The sequence below is a fragment of the Aquarana catesbeiana genome, linkage group LG12, assembly GCF_042186555.1.
Source record: "Aquarana catesbeiana isolate 2022-GZ linkage group LG12, ASM4218655v1, whole genome shotgun sequence".
NCBI classification, from domain to species: domain Eukaryota; kingdom Metazoa; phylum Chordata; class Amphibia; order Anura; family Ranidae; genus Aquarana; species Aquarana catesbeiana.
In genome coordinates, this window is record NC_133335.1 from 38,575,726 (window position 1) to 38,599,433 (window position 23,708).

Here is a 23,708-nt window from a genome sequence, read left to right on the forward strand (position 1 = left end):
TACACTTCAAAAGACTGGAAAAACATCCTCTGTGCTGCAGTTTTCTGCAGTAAAATTGTGTTGGGTTCAACCTCTGTGTCTTATTGAAGAGTTAAGCAGAAGGCTGTCTCCCAGGGGCCATCCGATATATGTCCATTTTGTAAAAATCACCCTATAGGGACCATACCACCTGTCTAGGTACAGGCTTTTTTGTGGTGTAGCCATTAAGGCATCTTGGCCTTGATGCTCTAGTACAGGGATATGCAATTAGCGGACCTCCAGCTGTTGCAGAACTACAAATCCCATGAGGCATAGCAAGACTCTGACAGCCACAAGCATGACACCCAGAGGCAGAGGCATGATGGGACTTGTAGTTTTGCAACAGCTGGAGGTCCGCTTATTGCAGATCCCTGCTCTAGTACCTTCCATTTTGGCTACCGGTCCTGGATTATCCCTTATGGCATTGTCTTGCCCCTTTTTGGGAACTACTTGGTTATTATCCTTGATCTACGTATGTTAGCAGATTTGGCCGTTTCCAATTATAGTGGAACCTCGGATTAGGAGTATAATCCGTTCCAGGAGTATGCTCGTAATCCAATGTACTCGCATATCAAAGCGAGTTTTCCCATTGAAGTAAATGGAAACGAAAATAATTTGTTCCGCATTGACTTCAATGGGATGCAATACCGCATGCAGCCAGAGGCGGGGGGGCGCCGGAGAGCCTCGGAAATGGCCGAAAAGGCCCGAGGGACACTTCGGCGGACCTCGGCAAACCTCTGAAAGACGCGGTTCACGAGCCTTTCCGAGGTTTGCTGAGATCAGCCGAACTGTCCTCGGGCCTTTCCGTGCATTTCCGAGCGGCGCCGATCGGCGAATTTCGGCTCTGCTCGGCTTCGGCACCCCCCCCACCAAAAGCGGTGTGCAGTACCGCTTGAATCCTGCTCGTTTTGCGAGACAACACTCGCAAACCGAGTTAGGAATTTTAGAAATACAGTGCTCGGTTTGCGAACCGCTCGTTAACCGCGTTACTCGCAAACCGAGGTTCCACTGTACCTGTATACAGACCACTGGATTAGTTCCCCCTGGACTATACCTTTGAATACCCATGTTATCTGGATATTTATGTACGAGGCTTATTCCCCTGCAAGACAGTGAGATCTGTTTTCTTCCTTGCTATCTTTGAAACCTTGAATGTGTCCTGAAGAAGCCTAACGGTGAAACGCGTTGACGCACAAGGGCTCACTGTATACTTTGTATTGTTATATATGATTTTTAACTTTTGAATGCTCTATTCATGTTATGTATTTTTTCAATAAACATTGTTATTTTTCCATACCTCGCTATTGTTTCTTATGCTTTTAAAGTCCGATCTAGGGATACTTAGCAAGTATCCCTTTTCTTTTTTGCTCCCCTCCAATTTACGGATGTGGCTATGTGAGTGCTCTCTTTCTTACTTTATTGAAGAGTTAAGCTGCCTGTGGATGTTGCCAAGTCAGCAGGCGGCCATATGGTCTGCACAGACTGGGTCTAAAGAGGTATGTCAATTATGTCAATGCATAAAGGAACATTTGAAACAGAACTGGAACTCCAAGCTTTCCTTAAACAAACATGCCTTTGTTATAACTCTCCTAAATCTACTATCTTCAATGCCCCTCACCTAATCCTGCAAGTCCTCCTGTTGTCCTTATTTCCTGCCCTTGGCTGAAACCCTGCAGTCCCTCTGCTGAATTTGGATCGCCACATCCTCCAGGTGTTGCTGGCCTAGAGATATTGCTAAAGACATTTTATTTATTTCAGGTACTTATAGCGCTGTCAATTTACGCAGCGCTTTACATATACATTGTACATTTACATCTGTCCCTACCCTCAAGGAGCTTACACTCTAAGGTCCCTCACTCACATTCATACATAGACATACTAGGGACAGTTTAGACAGAATCCAATTAACCTACCAGCATGTCTTTGGAGTATGGGAGGAAACCGGAGTACCCGGAGGAAACCCACGCAGGCGCAGGGAGAACATGCAAACTCCATCCACAGGAAAGGTGGTGTAGGGGTACCATTAGAGCCTGCCCACCACCTAGACTTAAAGAAGAGGATGTAAGGGATCACCGGTCACATGACCAAATATGCTCATTTATGCTTATTTATGACAGGTATTTATTTAGCACTCTCAATTTACACAGCACTTTTTTTAAAATTATACTGTAAATTCACATCAGCCTCTGCTGTCAAGGAGCTTACATTCTAAGGTCCCTAAGGCCAGCCATACACGGTTCAAATCTCAGCTGGTTCAGCAGGAACAGTTAATGGGCAGGCTGAATGTACCAAGCTGATTGATCGATCAACTTGGGTACAACCAGCCTGCCATATTCTCTTGCAATTATCACAAGCAGCTGCTATAGCTGCTAGAGATTATCGCTAGCGGCTATAGCAGCTGTTTGCGGTAATTGCAAGAGAATATAGCAGGCTGGTTGTAGCCAAGTTGATCGACCAATCATATCCGCTAGCAATAATCGCTGTCTTCTCCCAGCGGGGGGTGGCTTCCCCTGCCCACCCCCCACCAGGAGAAGACAATGACCCAGCAGGAGAGATTGCTGCATCAACACTGTCTGTGTTGATGGGGGAATCAAGCAAATTTCTTTCCTGCAACCTGTGGTTGCAGGAAAGAAATTTGCCCTGCGTATGGCCCGCCTAACTCACATACACCTACTAGGGCCAATCAACCTACAAGCATGTCTTTGGAGTGTGGGAAAAACCTACACATACACAGGGAGAGCATGCAAACTCCACGTAGATAGTGTCCTGACAGGGGTACAAACCAGTGACCACAGTGCTGCAAGGCAGAAGTGCTAACCACTGAGATAAAGGTATTATTTATGAGTGGTTTCAATCATAGGGTGATGGATTGATGAATAGGGATAATGATGAAGGACTTATGAATATGCTTCTCGTTGGAAGTTTGCTTGATACTTTAAGAACAGAAAACATTTTGCTTGCTCATTTGATTCTTCTTTCTACATATTGAATTGTTTTGCATATCTAAAGTCTAATTTTTTTTTAAATTGTGGATGTCCAATTGGGGAAACACAACAGAAAGTGAACGTAATCCATTCTCAGTTGGTACCACAGTTGGTCTCCCCATTGGAAGACTTCCCCTCTCTCCAAAGTTTGGGTTTTCCCCCATTTTACTCCCGGTGACAATAATAGTCAAGACAGAGTACAGCAGGGACATAGAAAGGAATAAAAGTCTCTCGGGGGTTCTCACCCTTCACTTCTTTACCCCAAACTAAAAAGGTTTTCTCATGCGCTCATTATGTACTGGTATATGGAAAAAGGATGTAAGGTCAATCTGATCACGTGCATGTGTCATCCTAAGATATAATTCTAGGGGTACCAAACATATAGAACAGCCTTTCTCAACCTTTTTAACACAGAGGAACCCTTGAAATAACTTTTCAGTCTCAGAGAACCCCTGCTAAAAGTTACTATATCTACAACTCATGATTAGTGTGATGGCCAGTGGGAAGAATGCTCCTTACACTTGTGGTCATTGGGAAGAATTACCCCCTTACAGATGGGTAAAAAAAAAAATCAATGGTGTCAGTGGGAACTTTTCTGAGGGGCAGAAATTCTTCATTGCTCAAGGATCCCCTAGCAACCTCTGGAGGAACCCTAGTTGAGAAACACTGGTGCCTGGACCACCTGAGACTGGGACATTGGGTCCTTCTAATGACCATTGTCAATTGTCAATGAGCTGACACCATTGTGGTAATGTGTAGGGCCATCAACCTGTATTTGATTGAAGGCTATAAACTAGCAGGTAGACATGTTTTCCAGAAAACCCCCAAATTCTCTGGGTACTTCGACAAAACAAATATCAAAGTCACTTCATATCAGTCTTTATTGGTCAGAGGTGTTGCCTGTCGTAGCGATTGACCAATAGTTGTCCACAGGGAGGGATGGAGGCAATCCCGACTTCAGGAACTGAGGTTGCTATGTGCTCATTAATCTTCCAAGAGCTTTCAGACTTCATGATGCTGGGAAAGTTTTATATAAACACACCGGCAGTTCTAGGTGCTGATATTTAATGTCTTCGGTTTCATAGTTGAGATGAGTCAAGGGGCGTTTTGGCAAAATTGATTTTGCTGCTAAAGTACTAAATAATTTCTCCTTTTGCCGAAAAGTCTACAAAATTAACCCATTTATTTTCCCATATTTTCTGTATAGGTGATAAAAAATATTCTGTTAGGGAAACCTTCTCTTTTCCTGTTTTTATTATTTCTTGATGTTTTTTTTCTAAATCCTGCCCACTGTCTTTTTTTTTAGTTATTTTTTTATTGAGTTTTTTATGTGGTCATGTGACACACAGATTCCTGCTCCTCATTGGTACTTCTCTGGTACTGGGTGGTCCTCAATGATGCAGACAACATCAATAACCTGATGATGTGGCATCATTCTTTGAATCATTGTGCGTTAGTATAGAGCACTCTGGTGCCCCCCTTTTCCCCATTGGGTGGCCAGTGACTTCCTACACTCAGTGGGGTTGACTTGAATGGTGCTGGTTTTTATTCAATCTGGAAAAGAATCGCAAGTCTGCAGGTGATGGCACCAGAGAAGAGGTGAGCATTATTGGTTCGTTGGTGGGATACCTATCTATAAAAAAAAAAAAAAAAAAAGCAAAATCTAGACTTGGGTTTTTAACCGCTTGCTGACCGATGCACGCCGATATACGTCCGCACAATGGCAGCGGTGGGCAAATGGGCGTACCTGTATGTCCCCTTTTAAATGGAACGTGAAGCATGACCGTGCCAGCAGGACCCGGGGACTCGATGTCCAACGGTCTCCCGGCGATCGTATCACGGAGCCACAGAATGGGGAAGTGCCTATGTAAACAAGGCATTTCCCCGTTCTGCCTTGTGACATGACAGAGATCTACTGCTCCCTGTCATCGGGAGCAGTGATCGCTGTCATGTGAGTGGAAGCCCATCCCCCCCCCCCTCAGTTAGAATCACTCCCTAGGACACACTTAACCCCTTAATCGCCCCCTAGTGGTTAACCCCTTCCCTGCCAGTGTCATTTACACAGTAATCAGTGCATTTTTATAGCACCGATCGCTGTATAAATGACAATGGTCCCAAAATAGTGTCCAAAGTGTCCGATGTGTCCGCCATATTGTCGCAGTCCCGATTAAAAATCGCAGCTCGCCGCTATTACTAATAAAAAGAAAAAATTAATAATAAAAATGCCATAAAACTATCACCTATTTTGTAGACGCTATAACTTTTGCGCAAACCAATCAATATACGCTTTTTTTTTTTACCAAAAATATGTAGAAGAATACATATCGGCCTAAACTGAGGAAAAAATTATTTTATTTTATATATTTTTGGGGGATATTTATTATAGCAAAAAGTTTAAAAAAATTGAGTTTTTTTTCAAAATTGTTGCTCTTCTTTTGTTTATAGCGCAAAAAATAAAAACCACAGAGGTGATCAAATACCACCAAAAGAAAGCTCTATTTGTGAGAAAAAAAGGACGTCAATTTTGTTTGGGTGCAACATCGCACGACCGCGCAATTGTCAGTTAAAGCGACGCAGTGCCGAATCGCAAAAAATGCTCTGGTCAGGAAGGGGGTAAAATCTTCCGGGGCTGAAGCGGTTAAAGCGACGCTACATAAAAATGTATGTCTTTTTTTTTAAGAGGCAATAAAAAAATTAAATATTCTTGCGTACCGTCACTTTATACTATTGCATTTTTTTTTATTGGGACATCTATAGAATGAGGTGGCATGACAGCAAACAGCAGATACCTGTGACGGGTAGACAGCTCTTGTCTGATAAGAAGGGTGACCTGTAGTAGTCACGCTGACCTCACAAGTGTTTGTTAGAATGGAATGAGATCACAGCTATCCAACAGTTGTGACTTCTCCCCATAAAAGGAGTCGGAGTTCTCCCAGTCTGGGCTCGCTCCTGAAACCATACAGCCTCTTAAAAAGGCGTTTTTTTCTAGTGACAAGTAAACTGGTTTAAAAAGCGCATGCATTATACATTTTTTTTTTTTTTAGATCCTTCTAATCATAAATTAAAAAAAAAAAAAAAAAAAAAAAAGTTGTCCATCCTGAAAAACTGCTTTTTATATATGTCCCATAGTCTGATTCCTGAAAAAATAAACTTCAAAGACAGAATTTGTTGGCATTAGACCTGCAGTATCTTACCAGCTTTTATTATTATTATTATACAGGATTTATATAGCGCCAACAGTTTACAGAGCGCTTTACAATATAAAAGGGAGGCAATACAGTTATAATACAATAAAATACAGGAGGATTAAGAGGGCCCTGCTCAGAAGAGCTTACAATCTAATAGGGTGGAGCAGGTGGTACAAAAGGTTGTAACTTTAAGCCCGGGTTCACACCTATGCGAATTAGAGGTGCGCTTCCGCACCTCTAATTCGCATAGCAGGAGAATGTGACTGGCTCCCTATGGAGCCGGTTCACATATCTCCGGGGCGGCTGCGGTGCGCACTTTGGCTGCGTTTCAGGGCCGAATTCAGGCATAAAATCGGCCCTGATTCGTCCCTGAAACGGTGAACAGGGACGCACAGCGCTCCTGTGCGGTGCGCAGCGTATTATGGTGTGAACCCGGGCTTAAGGAAAATTTTAATAGTTTAGAGACCATTTCATTTTAGTTGTTTGTAGTCTCTTTTTTTTTTTTTTTTTTTTTTTTTTTTGGTTTTTGTTTTTTATAATAATTTTTTTCATTTAGTACACAGCAAAGCATTCCCAGAGCAATTTGGGTTGGCTAAAGAGACAGAGCTGCTTGCTTTCAGACATAATTTATCTGATTGAAACTTTAGAGTGATCCATCCAATATAAAGGATAACACACTGTGATGAGATGAAGAAGGCATTAAAAAATAAAAAGATGATCAGAGCGCCTCCTTTTGGCTGAATAAAGGGGCTGCCCAATAATTTGCAACATTTCGTATACTGTACAGTGCATCCAGGAAAGTATTCACAGCGCTTCACCTTTTCCACATTTTGTTATGTTACAGCCTTATTCCAAAATGGCTAAAATTAATTATTTTCCTCAAAGTTCTACAAACAATACCCCATAATGACAACGTGAAGGAAGATTGTGTGAAATTTTTGCAAATTTATTAAAAAAAAAAAAAAGGAAAAAAATGTACATAAGTATTCACAGCCTTTGCTCCATACTTTGTTGAAGCACCTTTGGCACCAATTACAGCCTCAAGTCTTTTTGAGTATGAGCCTACAAGCTTGGCACACCTATTTTTGGGCAGTTTCTCCCATTCTTCTTTGCAGGACCTCTCAATCTCTATCAGGTTGGATGGAGGGTGTTGGTGCACAGACATTTTCAGATCTCTCCAGAGATCTTCAATTGGGTTCAAGTCTGGGCTCTGGCTGGGCCACTCACAGAGGACATTCACAGAGTTGTCCCGTAGCCACTCCTTTGTTATCTTGGCTGTGTGCTTAGGGTTGTTGTCCTCCCCAGTCTGAGGTCCAGAGCGCTCTGGAGCAGGTTTTCATCAAGGATGTCTCTGTACATTGCTGCATTCATCTTTCCCTCCATCCTGACTAGTCTCCCAGTTCCTGCTGCTGAAAAACATCTCCACAGCATGATTCTGCCACCACCATGCTTCACTGTTGGGATGGTATTGGTCAGGTGATGAGCGGTGCCTGGTTTTCTCCAGACATGACGCTTGCCATTCAGGCCAAAGAGTTCAATCTTTTTTCATCTTTTTTCATCAGACCAGAGAATTTTTTTTCTCATAGTCTGAGTCCTTCAGGTACTATTTGGTGAACTCCAGATGGGCTGTCATGTGCCTTTTACTGAGGAGTGGCTTCCGTCTGGCCACTCTGCCATACAGGCCTAAATCCATTTTGGAATAAGACTGTAACATAACAAAATGTGGAAAAAGTGAAGCACTGTGAACACTTTAAGGATGCACTGTACCTGAAAAACAAATAATGTGGGTTGAGACTACAGCACTGGGGTTGACTTACTAAATAAGCTGAGAATCTTCACACTATAAATTGTATGTGTTCACTATGAATACCCAATCATGTGCAGATGAAATAAACAGGAATTTGATTTTCACACGATTGAATAATTGATGTGAATTGTCACTCAATTTATTGAGCAAAGATTCTCAACTACTTTGGTAAATCAGTCTTAGGACCTTAGGCTAACAAAGTATTGGGCAACACAGTGGCTAAGTGTTTAGCACTTCTGCCTAGCAGCACTAGGGTCATTGGTTCGAATCCCAACCACAGCACTAGGGTCATTGGTTCGAATCCCAACCACAGCACTAGGGTCATTGGTTCGAATCCCAACCACAGCACTACTTGCCTGCAGTTTTGCATGTTCACTCAATAAAATCGCAAAAAAGAAGACTTGAGTCACAACAATTTGAACAGTTCCATTGCTGGCAATAGGGTGCCACAAATCGCACTGGTGTAAACAAGGGCTTGCTAAACTCAGGTGTACCTGATAGCTCTCACAACCACAGAAGTAGTATAGTTAAATTAAATAAATCTAAATGAAAAAAAAAAAATTCTAGCACATTTCTATTTAACCCTATACCCTTTGTGAAACCTTCCTTCCCTTCTCCCTTTAGCTATTGTTTTCTCTATGCAAACTTTTGAGTTTTGTTTTAACAGTGTCAGTTTTATTGCTACAGGGCAGCAGCTGCTAGCAGGATCAGGTATATACACGTGATCCCGAACTTCCAGGTAGAGAGCGCGAATGCGTGCCGCCGCCGGCACACTCCCGCTGTGATAATGCAAAGTGGGAGCCAATCAGGGGGTACAGAGGCAGAAAGGCCGTGCGTCTATGTAAACAAGCCAGATTGCTGTTCTGTCAGGAGGGAAGACATGGATCCATGCCTTCCCCTAGTAAAAGCACCTCCCCCACAGTGCACAAACACTGGCTAGGCACACCATTAACCCTTTGATCGCCCCTGATGTTTAACCCCTTCCCAGCAAGTGTTGTTATTACAGTGACGTTTTTAGCACTGATCACTGTATTGGCCTCACTGGTTCCCAAAAAAAGTGTCAAAAGTGTCAGTGTCCGATTGTCCGCCACAATGTCGCAGTCCCTCTGTAAGTCGCTGATCGCCGCCATTACTTGTAAAAAAAGAAATAAAAATTCCATAAATATATCCCATAGTTTGTAGGCGCTATAACTTTTGCGCCAACCAATCAATATACTCTTATTGTCATTTATTTTTTTACCAAAAATATGTAGCAGAATACATATTGGCCTAAACTGATGAAGAAATTTCGATTTTTTTTTTTTTTTTTTATTGCATATGTTTTAGAGCAGGAAGTAAAAAATAAAAGAGAGATGATCAAATACCACCAAAAAAAAGCTCTATTTGTGGGAAAAAAAAGGACAAAAATGTTATTTGGGTATAACGTCGCACGACCGCGCAATTGTCAGTTAAAGTAACACAGTGCCATATCACAAAAAATGGCCTGGTTCTGAAGGGGGGTAAATCTTCTGGAGCTAAAGTGGTTAAAAAAACGAATATTTATATATACACACTATATTGCCAAAAGTATTGGGACACATTTACACGCACTTTAATGGCATCTCAATCTTAGTACATAGGGTTGGTCAATCCCTTGCAGCTTCAACTCTTCTGGGAAGGCTGTCCACAAGGTTTAGGAGTGTGTCTATGGGAATGTTTGACCATTCTTCCAGAAGCACATTTGTGAGGACAGGCACTGATGTTGGATGAGAAGGCCTGGCTCGCAGTCTCCGCTCTAATTCATCCCAAAGGTGTTCTATCGGGCTGAGGTCAGGACTCTGTGCAGGCTAGTCAAGTTCCTCCACCCCAAACTCGCTCATCCATGTCTTTATGGACCTTGCTTTGTGCACTGGTGTGCAGTCATGTTGGAACAGGAAGGGGCCATCCCCAAACTGTTCCCACAAAGTTGGGAGCATGAAATTGTCCAAAATGTCTTGGTATGCTGACACCTTAAAGTGTTTGTTAACCCAAAAAAAATGCAGATCCTGGTCCTTTTAAGGAGATTGCACAGCACAGCACTTGTGCTGTGTAATCTGCCCCCCTCTAAGCTGTAAAAAAAAAAAAACCCTGAACTTGACACTTCCTGTATGGCCTCTCTAAACAGACCATGATAACCAGGGTAGCTCCGCCCTGATCACCGTGGTCAAAGTGCGTCCCTCCGTCATACGCTGTCCCCTCTGCTCTCTCCCCCCTTCTATCTGCCTGTCATCCCCCTCTGTTGTTGTCTCCGGCTGGCTTCGCCCCCCTGCCGCTATTCTTATAGAATAAAATTAAAAATTTTCACTGCCAGGCTGGCATAGCACACGCTGTCTGTTGTAAATACCTCATTTCTGCTGTCTTTCGGCCGGTCACGTGACTGGCTTTACAGCCGAGACAGAGCTTCTGCGGAGGAGCCGAGCGACCACATAATCTCCCCGGCTGATATCAGAGGGAGATCACGGCCCCCTCCCTCAGAAGCAATAGATCAGAGCTGTAGAGCGGGCATGAGTGATGTGACCGGCCTGAAGACAGCTGAAATGAGGTATTTACAACACTCGTTTTTTAAAACTACAGACACAGCGTGCTATGCCAGCCTCTAATAGAGGGGCTGGCATAGTTAAAACCCCTCACTGGAGCTAAGGGGCGAAGCCCAACCCCTGAAAAACTATCCTACACCATAATCCATAAAGCGAGTTTGGGGGAAACAGGCTTTGCTATGTGCTTGAAATGTGCAAAATGATTGTTAAAACTGCACTGCAACAAAACGAAAGGTATTGTGGTACCATGCATTTCAATGGGTGTGAATGCACGTATTTGCTAGGTGCGTGTAGGTGCCATTAACAATAAATGGAACCTGCTTTCATCTGCAAAAGGTTTTTTTTTTAAATGACAGTAGTTGCATATCTCATTTGTTATTTTTGTCATGCGTTTTCATGTGCTGCAGAAAAATGTGGTGTTTTTCAAGTGTTCTAGGTGTGTTGCGAACAAGTCCTTAGTCCGATAAATTTACCACTGAAAGTCTTTTGTTTATATCGGTTTAATACCCTGTTTCCCCCAAAATAAGACTAGCGTGATTGTCAGTGATGGCTGCAATATAAGCCCTACCCCCCAAATAAGCCCTACTCTGTTTCCCCCGAAAATAAGCCCTACCCTGAAAATAAGACCTACAAGGACTTTAACTAGGGCTTATTTGGGGGGCAGGGCTTATATTGCAGCCATCACCGACAATCACGCTAGGTCTTATTTTCGGGGAAACAGGGTAGTTACAAAATAATACCCATCCTGCCAGAAATTCAGGGAGCTCATACCTTCCTGTACAGTCTGACTCTCTTGTATTGGAATCTGAAGCCATGTTATCAGCCCTGCCCAGTTAACCTCAGTGGACTACAGAACACCTCCGTCCTATATCATAAAAATGAGGAGGGGTGTTCTATAGTCCTGACCAAGGGTGACAACGCTGCTTCTCTAAGGACGCACCACAGTGAGTTGGTGTTGTCACCCTAAGAGAGCCAGTGTGCAAATGGCTAAATCACCAGGTGAAAATAAAGGGAAAAAAGCCATACAAAAAGAAAACGAATGCAGCCATCACATCTGAGGACTGGAAAGCTGCAATATATGACAGGTTTAGATATAGCTTAGCCACTTCTGGACCGCCCCACGCAGTGCAGGGGCAGCCCTACTGCAGTGAAATCGCGTTCCTGTACGTGATTTTGTACAAAGAGTCTGGGGCGGACCTAAAGTTCGCCGGCACCCCACGATCGTTCCTAGAGAGGCAAAACGGCAGTCTGTCAGAGGGGAAGATGGAGGTCTTGTGTTTCTGCTAAGCAGGAGCATGGATCTCTGTTTTCCCAACAGTCAGAGCACCTCCCCTACACAGTTAGCAAGCAGTCCCAGGGAACACATTTAACCCTTTGATCGCCCCTGAGATTAACCCCTTCTCTGCCAGTGTCATTAGTACAGTGAGAGTGCACCGATCACTGTAATGCCGTGTACACACGATCGGACTTGCCGACAAAAAAAACGTTGATTTTTTTTTTTTTTTTTCCGAAGGATGTTGGCTTAAACTTGTCTTGCATACACACGGTCACACAAATGTTGTCAGAAATCCCGAACGTCAAGAATGCGGTGACATACAAGACGTACGACGAGCCGAGAAAAATGAAGTTCAATAGCCAGTGCGGCTCTTCTGCTTGATTCCGAGCATGCGTGGAACTTTTGTGCGTCGGAATTGTGTACACACGATCGGAATTTACGATAACGGATTTTGTTGTCGGAAAATTTGAGATCCAGCTCTCAAAATTTGTTTGTCGGAAATTCGGACGGAAAATGTCCGATGGAGCCTACACACGGTCAGAATTTCCGACAACAAGCTCCCATCGAACATTTATTCCAATCATGTGTACACGGCATTATAGTGTCACTGGTGCCCAAAAAGTGGGCCGCAATGTCGCAGTCCCGCTAAAAATGACTGATTGTCGCCATTACTAGTAAAAAAAAAAAGTCCATAAATCTTAAATCTATCCCATAGTTTGTAGATGTAATAACCTTTGTGCAAACCAATCAATAAAGCTTATTGGGTTTTTTTTTTACCAAAAATATGTAGCAGAATACATATTGGCCTAAACTGATGAAGAAATTAGATTTTTTACATTTTTTTTATTGGATATGTTTTATAGCAAAAAGTAAAAAAAAAAATTGTGTTGCTCTTTTTTTGTTTATAGACAAAACAAGGGGCTTCCGTCATGGCAACTGTCGAGTATGGTGGTCTCCTCCCTATCAGAATAAACCTTAATAAAAGAAATCCCCCTATGTTTGGGAATTTTAGCAGGCCACCAACTCGTAGGGTAAAAAAATACTAGAACACCGGAAACGCGTCGGGTATCAGGGTACATCTGCCCTGTGAGAGTACATCCATTTTTGTCATCTTACATATATTATCTGTTTTGATTTTTGTACCTACTATGGAATGATTTTTTATCTTGTTTGTTATAGACGCTTGCACGTCCTTTTTAAAAATATATATCAATAAAATTTTATTTTTTTTACCCTACGAGTTGGTGGCCTGCTAAAATTCCCAAACATAGGGGGATTTCTTTTCTTAAGGTTTTTTTTTTTGTTTATAGCGCAAAAAATAAAAGCCGCAGGGAATGCCAAGTCAAATACCACCAAAAAAAAAGCTCTATTTGTGGGGGAAAAAAAAGACATCAATTTTATTTGGGTACTGTGTCGCACAATTGTCAGTTAAAGTGCCGTATCGCATAAAATGTCCTGGTCATGAAGGGGGGGGGGGATCTTCTAGAGCTGAAGTAGTTAATATTTGCTTGGAGTTATGCTGGATCCGGCTGTCCTGGCATAAGGCTCAGTGGGTAGATAGGTGCTTTCAGTGGGTAATGGTCGGGCGCAGTCATTGTGACAGTGACTTGTGTCTCCATAGAGAGGAATGTGTGATGTGTAGTACTATGAAGCCATGAACTTACATTCACAAGTCCTGTGTAGGACATGGAGCGAGGTGATTTGGCTGGGAGTTGCAGTGTTGGCTCTCAGCTGTCACATTCTCTCTCTCCCAGCACTGATAAACCATTGCTATGCATTGCCATATATAGTCAGGGAGTATGTGCTGGCTGCGCCCCCCCCACCACCACCGCATTTATACCATATACCCAACCGACTGCTGCTGCTGAGATGCACTTTTCTAATGCACCGGCCCTGGGCCGAACACGACACGCCGTCCATCTGACCGTTCCATGGGATCAGTCCCAAGAGGTCAGGGATCTGTTATTTCAGGATCAGTATCAAGACATTGACACTGCTGTCTAAGGACATGCCGTGCACTTGTGTGATGGTATGAGAAGACAATCTAGGAAAGGACCGCCGGTGTAACGGGTCAGTCCACCCAAAACGGAGATTTCAGTGTTTGGTGGATGTCAGAAGGTCACACTAGCGGTTGCTTAGATCTCGTGTTGTTAAGAGTTCCAAGGTTTGCACAGCTCCCATGATGAGGAGGTCCCCCCCCTCTGCAGATCTCCACATTTCATATAACCCGGCACTTCTTTTTTTTAAATATTTTTTATCTAAAACTAAATTCCAGGTATGGATATTTTTCCATAGTTTTATTGGTCCAGCTAGAACTAATATACAATGAACGCATATGTGCCATGCCTGGCCGATCCCCATGGAAGCTGGAAATCACTGTGATAGGCACTGCGTCCTCTGCTGAGTATGGCTGGGTATGGCAGAGTATGGCAGCGTATGGCAGAGTATCACCGAGTATTGCAGAGTATGGCTGGGTATTGCCGGGTATTGCAGAGTATTGCGGGGTATTTCGGGGTATTGCAGGGTAAGGCAGAGTATGGCAGGGTATCACTGAGTATTGCAGAGTATGGCTGGGTATTGCCGGGTATTGCGGAGTATTGGGGGGTATTTCGGGGTATTGCAGGGTAAGGCAGAGTATGGCAGGGTATCACTGAGTATTGCAGAGTATGGCTGGGTATTGTGGGGTATTTCAGGGTATTGCAGGGTATGGCAGAGTATTGCGGGGTATTTCGGGGTATTGCAGGGTAAGGCAGAGTATGGCAGGGTATCACTGAGTATTGCAGAGTATGGCTGGGTATTGCAGAGTATTGCGGGGTATTGCGGGGTATGGCAGAGTATTGCGGGGTATTTTGGGGTATTGCAGGGTAAGGCAGAGTATCACTGAGTATGGCTGGGTATGGCTGGGTATGGCGGGGTATGGCGGGGTATGGCAGAGTATTGCGGGGTATTGCAGGGTAAGGCAGAGTATGGCAGGGTATCACTGAGTATTGCAGAGTATGGCTGGGTATTGCGGGGTATTGCGGAGTATTGCGGGGTATTGCGGGGTATGGCGGGGTATTTCGGGGTATTGCAGGGTATGGCAGAGTATGGCAGGGTATCACTGAGTATTGCAGAGTATGGCTGGGTATGGCTGGGTATGGCGGGGTATTGCGGGGTATTGCGGGGTATGGCAGAGTATTGCGGGGTATTGCAGGGTAAGGCAGAGTATGGCGGGGTATTGCGGAGTATTGCGGGGTATTGCGGGGTATGGCGGGGTATTTCGGGGTATTGCAGGGTATGGCAGAGTATTGCGGGGTATTTCGGGGTATTGCAGGGTATGGCAGAGTATCACTGAGTATTGCAGAGTATGGCTGGGTATTGCGGAGTGTTGCGGAGTATTGCGGGGTATTGCAGGGTAAGGCAGAGTATGGCAGGGTATCACTGAGTATTGCAGAGTATGGCAGGGTATCGCTGAGTATTGCAGAGTATGGCTGGGTATGGCTGGGTATGGCTGGGTATGGCTGGGTATGGCGGGGTATGGCGGGGTATTGCGGGGTATTGCGGGGTATTGCAGGGTATGGCAGAGTATTGCGGGGTACTTCGGGGTATTGCAGGGTATGGCAGAGTATTGCAGGGTATTGCAGAGCATTTCGGGTCTCTGCTGCTTAGTGAACATAGGAGGTCGCTCACTCATCACAGGCACCATTCACAGAACTCCTTGAATTGTTTTCAGTGGATGCAAAACATTCTCTGATTGGACGAGGTGGATATTGCATACCTCCCAACTTTTTGAGATGGGAATGAGGGACACCTATCAGCAAAAGTATGCAGGCATAGGACACACCCCTTGCCACACCCCTTAAAGGGGAATTGTACAAAAAAAAAACAAGATTGGTTAAACCCACAAGTGCTTTTTTTTTACCACTACTATTGCTTTTTGGAATTTACAAATGCAGCAATTTAGAAATCAGATGAAACGTTTAGCACTGGAAAACCTTTTTTGATAGAGAAAAAGTGCATTTTATATACATCTGTAAGGATCAGACCAAAATGAGGGACAAATGAGGATGAATGAGGGACAGAGGGTAGAGAGCGCGAATGCGTGCCGCCACCGGCTTGCTCCCGCTGTAATAATGCACAGCGGGAGCCAATCAGCGGGTACAGAAATCAGGGACAGTTGGGAGCGATGATATTGTGACGTCGCCGCCCCACCTCTCCACCTCGTCCAATCAGAGAATGCTTTGTATTCATTGAGAACATGAAAAGTGTTCCTGAATGACAGCTGTGCCGAGCGAGCAAACTCCTGTGTTCACTATGCAACAGGGCACTCAGCATGGGAATTGGAAGCTGGTGGAGATCACTGAAGTAGTGGTTCGTGCTTCACGGATTTTCAGCTTCTAGAGCAGGGGTAGGCAAGCTCGGCCCCCCAGCTGTAGTGAAACTACAGGTCCCATGAGACATTGCATGACCCTAACAATCATAGGCATGACTCCTAGAGACAGAGGCATGATGGGATTTGTAGTTTCACCAAAGCTGGAGTGCCGAGGTTGTCTACTCTTGTTCTAGAGGGATCATCCAGGACAAGATAGTGGCTTAGGATGAAATGCTGCTGAAGCTGGTGGGGTTAATTTACAGAAATAGGATATTTCCTACTTAGTATTCTCTTCAACCATCCAAATGTGCAAAGGAAATCCCTTTTTTTGTCATCCTTTGTACATGATTGACTGTTCAGGTGAATGCAGGTCTACTTGGCTAAGTGAAAAATGTCCTCCATTAGCAAATTCCCCCCCCCCCCCCACTTTGCGTCTGCTTGTTCGTAGCAATAAAGTTACACCTGCACTGAATTTTAACAGCGAACTTGCGGCTTTTCTTCTTTGGATCTACTGCTGGTTGGGCCAGAGGATGAGCCCTTGCTTGGCTTCTGGCACCCGATCAGCCAAGACCGGGGGCCAGTGTAATGAGCTTGTGAGCAGCAAACACGCACTTTATTACCAAAAGCAATGTGACACCTGCCTTTACACGCACATGAACTTTAATGGCATCCCAGTCTTCGTCCATAAGGTTCAATATTGAGTTGGCCCTCCCTTTGCAGCTATGATAGCTTCAACTGTTCTGGTAAGGCTGTCCACAAGGTTTAGGAGTGTGTCTATGGGAATGTTTGACCATTCTTCCAGAAGCGCCCTGGCACTGACAATGGCGAGAAGGCCATTAGCTCGCATTCTCCGCTCCAGTTCATCCAAAAAGTGTTCTATGTGCAGGCCAGTCAAGTTCCTCCACCCCAAACTTGCTCATCCATGTCTTTATGGACCTTGCTTTGTGCACTGGTCCAAATCATTTGGTGGAGGGGGATTATGATGTGGGGTTGTTTTTTAGGGGTTGGGCTTGGCCCCTTAGTTCCAGTGAAGGGAACTCTGAAAGCGTCAGCATACCAAGACATTTTGGACAATTTCATGCTCCCAACTTTGTGGGAAGAGTTTGGGGATGGCCCCTTCCTGTTCCAACATGACTGCGCACCAGTGCACAAAGCAAGGCCCATAAAGACATGGATGAGCGAGTTTGTGGTGGAGGAACTTGACAAGCCTGCACAGAGTCCTGACCTCAATAGAACACCTTAAGGATGAATGAGAGTGGAGACTGTGAGCCAGGCCTTCTCGTCCAATATAAGTGCCTGACCTCACAAATACACTTCTGGAAGAATGGTCAAACGTTTCCATAGACACACTCCTAAACCTTGTGGACAGTCTTCCCAGAAGAGTTGAAGCTGTTAGAGCTGCAAAGGGTGGGCCAACTCAATGTTGAACCCTACGGACTAAGACTGGGTTACCATTAAAGTTCCCAATACTTTTGGTAATACAGTTTATGTCTTCATTGAGGTTTTTATTGCTCCACACTGGGGAGATTCATTCTCTATGTCCTGGTCACTACTGTCACCAAGACAGGAAGTGATGGGAAATTCAAAATGTTACAGTGGTCACCAAAACAGGGGATGGAGGGAAATCTTCCAGTAGGAACATCTGCTTCAGTGACAGCTGTCTGAGATTTCTTTTCACTTCTTATTGTGCCTCTAATAGGATGTGAGGGGAAAGCTCCCCAAATGGGACACAGACACCAAAAACCCTTCCATGCACCGACAGCTCTTGGTTACGGCCTTTGATTGGTGTCCATCCTGCTGGTGCCAAATCATGTGATCACCGTGAGAGCTTATCACAGTGAAACTGCACCACCTTCTGGACATTAAAGCCCACTTAAAAGGCTACCAGGAGGTGACGTGAATGAGTCAAAAATTAATTAACATTTGTGTCTACTACAGAATGAAGTTTATACTGGCTGAGAAAATGTTAGTGAAAATCAAGAACCAGTAAATTACACAAGAATTTCCCCAATTTTGCCACATCATTAATATCACATCGTCATTTTTGCATTATGCCACACCCTTAAATTACCATATAGGGCAAGACTTACCCAACGCAAGATGTCAATGGGTGGGGATTTGGGAACAGGTTAACATGCCATGAACTAATGTTTTACTCATGCTGGGTACTTTAATGTTACCCCCCCCCCCCCCCTGTAATTGATTAAAGTCCCCTTCCATTGGCTGCATGAGGAGAGGTACCTGGTATACCCTCAGCTCAGATTTTTACATCAAACACAACTGGGATAGTTAAAAAAAGGAACATTAGACCTCTTTAAATATATCAGAAGCCCAAACTGTTTTTGTTGCGTATAGTTAAAACCCACCAGGTATTTGGGATCATCTCAAGACACAACATGAAGTTAGAGATGTCTGCAAAGGATAGGAAATCTTTTCTTTAGATGCAATATTTACCATGGTGACCCTATTGGAAGACTTCCCATCCATTTCATTTCTGGTGACAGTAAAAATGTTGGATGTTTTCTCCATTCCAGCCATGGTTGTCACCAGGACAAATATTGTGACTGTTCTCAGCGGGGAGACACAGATTTGTATATAGCTGAAAGGTTGTAGTGCACCAGAAATGTCAAGATGTTGTATCTGGTGCCGGGATGGATTGCTGCGGTTCTTCTAAAAACACTTGAAAAGTGCTTTGATTTCTATGCCAGGTCCTCCTAGTGGAGACTGGAGTTGGACTAGCCATGGGTGGACATTGATGGACAGGAAAACATGTGTGTGTAGCTGTTATACATGTGACCTCTTGGGGGGGCACCTTCTCTTGGGTCATTAAAAATTAGAAATAATCTGTTAAATTTCTTAGAGATTTAAAACTACCTGTAAAGAAAACACCAATCACCTTCTAGACAGAGGTACCCCTAACCACCTGGAACGTGAGCACTGCGAGCGAGAAATGTTATCGGGAAAGGCTACAGCTGACCGGGTCAATAAACGATAAATATTGCTTGACTACCATCAGTTATCTTAAAGCTACAGTATATGTACATTAAAAAAAAAAACAATTACCTAGGTAATCACCTACTATGTAACTATGTATGTACCGTAACTAAGGAGTAACCTCTCTTTGTTTCAGAGAATACTGGGAAGTCAGAACCTGGAACTACATATAATCCATACATGTATGGTAGCTTCCAACTCCAAAGATAATGGTGTCCGATGAAGCCATCTCCGAACCACACTCTAGGTGATTCTAAACTATTGGTATACTTTACAGACTAAGGGGTCTATTCATAAAGAGAAATTGCACAGCTATTCATCAAGCAAAACTGTATGTACTTTTGTTCTGTGTGAATAAGCATTCACTCATTGGTTTTAGGGATTTTTCGCACAATAAACCTGGTGTTCTTAAGGTTTTTTCTCTTCTAGTGGAATGGGTTTTTTTAGCTTTTTTTTTTTTTTTCTTCTGATGTTCTTAGCCTATTATTTTAGGCTATTTTTGATATAATGTTTTTTGGCTATTGTTTTAGGCTTTTTTTCTCTACTGGTTGAATGTTCTTGGGCTATTGCTTTTTTCTCTTCTGATTGAATAGTCTTTGTTTATTGTTTTAGACTATTTTCTCTTCTGGTCAAATATTCTTGGGATATTGTTTTATGTCATCTTTGGTTGAGTATTACTGGGCTTGTGTGTTAGGCAATTTTTCTTCTGATCAAATTTTCTTGGGCTATTGTTTTGGGCTTTTTTTTTCCTTCTGGTTGAATTGTCTTAGTCTATTGTTTTAGACTATTTTCTCTTCTGGACAAATATATTTGGGATACTGTTTTACGCTATATTTGGTTGACTGTTACTGGGCTTAGTGTTTCACGTAATTTTTCCTTTTGATTTGAATCTTCTTGTGCTAGTGCTTTAGGCTAATCTCACTTCTGGTCAAATGTTCTTAGGCTATTGTTTTGGGCTGTTTTCTGTCCTGGTGAAATGTTGTTGGGCTATTGTTTTAAGCTATTTTCGGTGGACTGTTGTTGGACTATTGTTTTAGGCTATTTTATACTCTGGTTAAATGTTCAAAGGCTATTTTCCCTTAGGACTAAACATGGTCAGGTTTTTCATAGGGCTAAACATGGTCAGGGTAGATGGGAATGTTAAATTTTCCCTGCAAAAGACAACTTAAAAAAAAGTTGCACATTTTAAAAACGTTTTAAAGTGGTACTATTCTATATACATTTATAGAACCCCTAGGTATCACGGATACCCTTACACTGTAGAAAAATGTGTGTGTGTGTGTGTATATGTGTGTATATATATATATATATATATATATATATATATATATATATAAAATATCAATTCATAAGATAAACTTTTAAAATGGAAAACATTATTATAATATAAAAAATATTCAATAAAAAAACAAAACTATACTTAACCTTTTTATTAACAAAAAAGTCAACGGTGTCCCAAGTGGGAGATTTCCCCTCAACACCTGTTTTGGTGTCACAGGAAATTGGGGGGAATTTCCCTAATGGGGATGGAATTCCTCTGTAATCTAAATGATAGACAAGATACTTACCTTGATCTAAATGTTCTCATTTATAACTGCGTAAAACCATTTTCTTTCAAGTCTTTATTTTTACAACTTCCTCCTTATTATATTGTATATTACTATGGATAATTGGACACAAACATTTTCTATGTACTTTGGTAAAGTTTTTGTAACAGTGGAATATCGACTCCCAGCAACTGGTAGTTAATCCCTGAACTGCTATGATCCAGGAAATATTATAATTCTACTGAATTCACAGAATCTGCCCAGTGTACGTTTTATAAATCCTAGAGCAATCAGATTCAGCAGGCTTTTTACAGTGCTCCCAAACGTTGCTACTTACTGTACCTTCTCGAGTGTGGGGAAGGCTGCAGAGCCTTCAGAAAGAGGCGGCGTTTTGTACCAGGTAACATCTTAGCCTGCCTTTCTGTGATTTCAGATCCAGGGACAGCCAAAAGGTCAGGATACGGACAGTTGTATAGCAATTTAGAGTGAATGCCAAAATAGAATTCAGAGCCAGTGAGTCATTCTGCCCTGTACTGAGTCAGTAAGTACAAAATTTCCATTTTTGTTTGTAGTGTCTATATATGGTGTGTGTATATGGTGTGTGTGTATATATACATACAATCCTGGATTTTTTTTTACTTCTGCTTTACTTTGTACTACTTTAGGAAATGTTTGAATGGTTAAAAAAAACTGAGTATTTCATAGGTATAATTTTCTGTATGGCTGAAGTTGCTCTCTAATGCCCCATACACACGGTCGGATTTTCCGACAGAAAATGTTCTATGGGAGCTTGTTGTTTGAAATTCCGACCGCGTGTAGGCTCCATCGGACATTTTCCTTCGGAACTTCCGTCACACAAAATTTGAGAGCTGGTTCTCGAATTTTCTGACAACAAAATCCGTTGTCGTAAATTCCGTTTGTGTGTACACAATTCCAACGCACAAAGTTCCACGCATGCTCAGAATCAAGCAGAAGAGCCGCACTGGCTATTGAACTTAATTTTTCTCGGCTCATCGTACGTGTTGTACGTCACCGTGTTCTTGACATTCGGAATTTCCAACAAGATTTGTGTGACCGTGTGTATGCAAGACAAGTTTGAGCCAACATCCGTCGGAAAAAAAACCTGGATTTTGTTGTCGGAAAATCCTATCGTGTGTACAGGGCATTAGGCCTCATGTACACTGCTGTTGCTAAACGGACGTTTAGGAGCAGTTGGGCATTTTTTTCAACTGCTCCTGAACTCCCCTCTATGTTATCTTATCAGTACATGTACACAGGGTCATTTACAGTCGTTTCTAGGCAGTTGAGTTTAAAGGCTTTTTTTTTTGGAACGCAAAAAAATGGGTTCAGAAGCTGAGTTTAGAGGCATTTCAAGCGCCAAATGCTTCTAAATGTGGCTAAACGCGACAACTCGTGTTTAGCCGCATTTCGTTTACAAGCTTTTTTCATTTTTGGGAATTTTTTTTTAAAACACTTCTAAACGCAAACGCGGCATGTAAACTCAGCAAAACTGATGTTTTAAACGTGGGTTACTATCTGTAAAGTTAAATCGTTGAGGAGAGGTTGTAAAAACGTCCCGTGTACATGAAGCCTAAATGGAACCTGGCAAGAACTATGGGGGCTGAGCCCTGCTGAAAATGGTGGTCATTGTGCTATCTCTGGTTTGGTCACCTGGCTATCCCTGGTTTGATGGTTACCTGGCTATCCCTGATTTGATGGTCCCCTGGCTATCACTGGTTTGGTCACCTGGCTATCCCTGGTTTTGATGGTTTCCTGGCTATCCCTGGTTTTGATGGTTTCCTGGCGATCCCTGGTTTTATGGTCAACTGGCTATCACTGGTTTGGTCACCTGACTATCCCTGGTTTGATGGTCACCTGGCTATCCCTGGTTTGGTCACCTGGCTATCCCTGGTTTTGATGGTTTCCTGGCGATCCCTGGTTTTATAGACAATTGGCTATCCCTGGTTTGATGGTCACCTGGCTATCCCTGGTTTGGTCACCTGGCTATCCCTGGTTTGATGGTTATCTGGCTATCCCTGGTTTGATGGTCACCTGGTTATCCCTGGCTTGATAGCTACCTGGCTATCCCTGGTTTGATTTTCACCTGGCCCTTTCTGTTTAGATGGTTACTTGGCTATCCTGTACTTCAATATTTTGAGTATTCATAGGTATGACTATCCCTGGTTTGATGGTCACCTGGCTATCCCTGGTTTGGTCACCTGGCTATCCCTGGTTTTGATGGTTTCCTGGCGATCCCTGGTTTTATAGACAATTGGCTATCCCTGGTTTGATGGTCACCTGGCTATCCCCGGTTTGATGGTCACCTGGCTATCCCCGGTTTGATGGTCACCTGGCTATCCCCGGTTTGATGGTCACCTGGCTATCCCCGGTTTGATGGTCACCTGGCTATCCCCGGTTTGATGGTCACCTGGCTATCCCCAGTTTGATGGTCACCTGGCTATCCCTGGTTTGATGGTCACCAGGCTATCCCTGGTTGATTTTCACTTGGCCCTTTCTGGTTTGATGGTTACTTGGCTATCCTGTACTTCAATATTTTGAGTTACAGACTCATAAAAAGTATTCAGGAAGTGAAGTTGATTCTGTATTGCTATTTGATAAATACAAATAGAGAGTTATGTAGAGTGCTCGGCTCACTTCTGCTCAGAATGCAGCACAGCAAGGTTTAAGGTAATGTATACCATTGTGTATGCCCGATTGTGGCCTTTTGGTTATGGCTGTTTATAAGCATTAATGTGCATTTGCTAGCGTACATTAGTGTGTGTCCCTGACGTTGGCCATGCCCACAAACCTAGGGGATATTTAAACGTCTTCCCTTATGGGGGGGGGGGCAGTGTTGTGTTTTCTTGCCCTCGTTGCCTGCCACCTACCTTGACCTTTACCGGGACATCAACTACTTTCTTGCCTGCTACTTGTCTCAACCTCTGTTTTGACTTGACCTTTCACTATATTGTTACCCTGTCTCCACAT

At 43.3% G+C, this 23,708-nt stretch overlaps 1 protein-coding gene across 1 annotated transcript in view; it reads right to left on the reverse strand.

Annotated features, from left to right (window-relative positions):
- JPH2 (junctophilin 2) overlaps positions 1–23,708 on the reverse strand; it is a 137,880-nt gene that overhangs the window by 54,542 nt on the left and 59,630 nt on the right. The gene's annotated exons all lie outside the window — the stretch shown is intronic.